General features: G+C 34.5%; 1 pseudogene; it reads right to left on the reverse strand.

The window, feature by feature from the left end:
• Nucleotides 1–3,008: 3,008 nt before the first annotated feature.
• LOC137811588 (small nucleolar RNA R71) lies at nucleotides 3,009–3,115 on the reverse strand (annotated as a pseudogene).
• Between the last annotated feature and the right edge of the window lie 957 nt (nucleotides 3,116–4,072).

Genomic DNA, 4,072 nt, shown 5'->3' on the forward strand with positions numbered 1-4,072 from the left:
TGCTTAATGTAAGAAAATTACCCTAATCTGAGAATTATTGAATCTGATTATACATTTTAAACCAAGAAACAAATAAAGAAATTTAATCTCCATTTTTGTGTAAATTGAAGATGAATATGAAGCATTGAAAGAAAGAAAGCAAAAACTTAATTGGATCTCAAGAGGATTTAGCTCAAGCTAAATCTGTCCAGAGTTGATTAAAGGTGCAATATTAATCTAGCCTAGGCTAGAATTGCTAGCTCAAGCTAAAATTGTCCAGAGTTGATTAAATGTGCAGTACTAATCTAGCCCAGGCTAGAATTTCTAGCTCAAGCTAAAAATGCACTGAAAGATCTAGCCTAAGCTAAATTGGCTAGTTTGAGCAAAAGTTCAATATATAAATTTTGGAACAAAGTGAAAACAGAAGGGTTGGAAAAAGATTGGATCTTTAGAGAGAAGTTAGTGAGAGAAGAAGAAGGAGACCTCTGTTCTTAGGAGAAGAACGTGCTCAGATCAACCCTTCTTATGCAATCCAAATCAAGAATGAAGATTGGAGGAGCTATCATGAATGGCTAAGTGCTTTCTAACTTGGGATTGAATGTAATCTACTTTGATCAAATGTATTCTTGGTGATATATATATAATATTCTCTTTTCTACTCGTTTTTGGTATTTTCGTTTCAAGCTTATTTCTTGATTTTATCTGATCAATGGAGTCTTGATTTTGATCCTTAAATATAATTGGAAAGTACCTTTAAGGATTTTAAATAGACGAAAATACTTGATAACTTGTAATGTTAGGAATGGATTTCAGGTTATTAATTGCATCATAATTTTGTTCATAAAGCTGGATGATTTGTTAGATATTTGAGGAATCAGTATTTGAGAAATTATCTTATGAATTTCATCTGTGAGGAATCAAGTTGAATGACTTTAAATTAAGCATCAAGAATAAGTAGTTTTGAGTATTATATATTGTATTATTCAAAATACAAATAATTGAGATAGACGCAATTCATTCCCAAGTATCTTTCTCTATATTTGATAAGTTAGTTTTGTTTTTTGTTGAATCAAACCCTAAATCTTTGAGTTACTTGTGAAATCTCTAATTTGTTTATGAAAAAGTTCTCAAAATTATTTTCTATACTTAATGAGTTTTATAATAGAACAACTTAATTAGAATTGTTCTCTGTGGGTTCGACATTCGTACTTTAAAGAGTATTATATTACAGTTGATTCGGTACACTTGCCGAGAAAAATCAACAAGTTTTTGGCGCCGTTGTCGGGGAACAATTTCTTTTAAGAATTTCTGAAGTATAACTTATTAAGTATTTTGAATAGTTTGTTTTCTTTGTGAATAGACACTTTTTTTAGATATTATTCTTTTATCCTGTGCTAATCCTTGCTTGAGTTGTCTTAGATACATGTTATTAAGAGGACAAGTTCCTGAAGATCTATTGGAATTTTATCCAGAAATTGAAAAGACAGTTAGAAAAAATCAGAGCAAGAAGAGAGAAGAAAAGAAGAAGCAAGGACAAAAAAAAAGAATCTTCCAACACTCTCAACTCACACAATCAAACAGAGTTCCAAATGGCTGAAAATAGACAAAATCCATTTAGAAGGACATTGGGTGACTCTGCTATGCAACAAGGACCAAGGCATTTCTCCAGCATAGTCATACCTTCTGCCACCAAATCATTAGAAATGAAGCCAGCTTTTCTTAGCTTAATCAACACTCATCAATTCACTGGAATGGATCATGAAGACCCTTATACCCATCTATCCACATTCTATGAGTTGGTTGGGACCATGGGCTTCAAGGAAAATGATATTGAATCTGTTTGTTTGCGTCTATTTCCTTTTTCACTTGCAGGAAAAGCAAAAAAATGGTTAAAGTCGCATCCAAACCAGAGTCTAAGTAGCTGGAATGATGTAGAAGAGAAATTGATGAGAATCAAATAAAAGAGGCTTTTATTAATAGAGGAAGAGGACATCCACCCTCACATTTGAAGTTCTTCCTTCTAGTCTTCTCAAAATTAAAAAAAGACATAAAATAAAGATGAGGCCCAAACCCAAAGCCCAAGCCCAAGAAGGCCAAAGCCCAAAGAGCCCAAGTCCATCCCATGAAGGGCAAGGCCAAGCTTTGAAATACTCTTGTATAGTTTTAGGAGGTGTGGTTATTAAATAAAGGACTGTGAAAATATAAAATAAAGTCACATTGTCCATGTGACTTAGGAGAGTGGTGTAGGTGTAGTTTTTAGGAGGTGTCATAGTAGAAAAAGGTCACACCTCCCATGTGACTTGTTTTTGGTGGGAATTTCAAATGAGTTTTATTTGAAATTTCCCACCTATTTTTCAGCACCTCTAGGCTATAAATAAAGGTGCTTAGCTTGTACAATTCAGATTTGAATTTTGATTAGAGAAACTATATACTCAATTTTTGAGAGAGCATTGGAGAGCTTTGTGCCTTCTTCACTAGTCTTATCTTGATGGTTCCATGGTTACCTCAAGTGCCGGCTTGCACACTTATCTTGGAGTCTCCATCCTCCTAGTGGCGTGATCATCCAACCATTCCTCCATCTTCATGAGCTTTCTCTTCTCCTTCCTTCCTTCTCTTTATTTGATCATGTCTTAGCTTGCTTGTTTTGAAATTCTGTTCGGTATTTTCAGCTTCTTTTCAGTTTTGCTTCAGTTCTTATGTTCCTTTGTTGTTCTTCATCTTTTCTTCTTCAATTCAAGTCTTTTGTTCGGTGGAATTTAGTTTTTGTGTTGTTTAATCGGTGCCTTTGCCTTTTCTTCCAATTTAATCGGTTCAATTTGACAATAATTGGAACTTCCATATGAGTTTGTGTTTTGGCACTAGTTTTGGTGAGTTCTTGTTCATAGAACCTTGATCCAATTCTATGATAAAGTGCCTATCTCATAACCAACTCAAGATGATTCCTAAGAATGTAAAGAATCATTCATATTGTGCTATTGGAATCACATCAGAAATACCTACACAAATTCTCCCCACTCTCTCGATATATCAAGGTTAAGTCTGATATCTCCACATTCAGGCAAGGGCCAGATGAACCTTTTTGTGAAGCTTGGGAATGCATTAAAGTGATGTTAAGAAGATGTCCTAATCATGGCTTTGAGGATATTGCTCAGTTGAACATATTCCATAATGGTTTGAGGCCTGATACCAAAATGAACTTGGATGTTGCAGCACGAGGTACAATGATGAGTGTTGATGCAGAGCAAGCTACAAGAATCATTGATGCCTTAGCTTCAATAGATTACCAAGCTCAACACGACAAATATACAGTGCAAAAGAAAGGGGTGCTAGATTTTAGTACTTCGGATGCTATTTTAGCACAAAATAAAATTTTGACTCAGCAAATTGAGGCATTAACCAAACAAATGACAAAATTGCCTCAACAATTACATGCAGTAAATTCTCCTTCAATCTAAAATCAAGCTTTGAAGTGTGATTTTTGTGGGGGAGATCATCTTAATGGCCAATTCTCTTACCAAAATCCATAAGAGGAAGAAGTTCAGTATATGAATAATCAAGGAAGACAAGGTGGTTTTGCATATAATTATCCAAATAACATGATTCAAGGATGGAGGAATAATCCAAATCAAGGATTTAGGTGGAAGCAAGAGGCTGGATCATCTAACAGACAAGTACTTTATCAGCAGCAACCACATTATCTTTCCATTCATGAGAGAACATCAAAGTTGGAAGATACTTTTGAGAAGTTCATGCAAGCCTCTCTATCCAATCAGAAAAATACTGAAGCATCAAAAAGGAATTTAGAGACACAAGTGGGGAAGTTGGCTAAATAGTTAGTTGATAATCAAGAAAGTCAATTTTCAGCCAATACACAAACCAATCCCAAGGAGCATTGCATGTCTATCACCACTAGAAGTGGGAAAGTTATAGGAAAAGAAGTTTGAGATAATTTAGTTGTTGAGGAGGAGGTTTTAAAAAAGAGAGAGATTGAAAAAGAACAAATTGAGTGTGAGGGAGGAGAAAGAAGGAATAAGGAAGATGTTGTACATATTGGAGAGAAAATAGAAAAAAATCAAAAAAGTGAAAAACAAGA

Source organism: Phaseolus vulgaris, chromosome 7 (assembly GCF_051622355.1).
Source record: "Phaseolus vulgaris cultivar YP4 chromosome 7, ASM5162235v1, whole genome shotgun sequence".
In the NCBI taxonomy this organism is placed as follows: domain Eukaryota; kingdom Viridiplantae; phylum Streptophyta; class Magnoliopsida; order Fabales; family Fabaceae; genus Phaseolus; species Phaseolus vulgaris.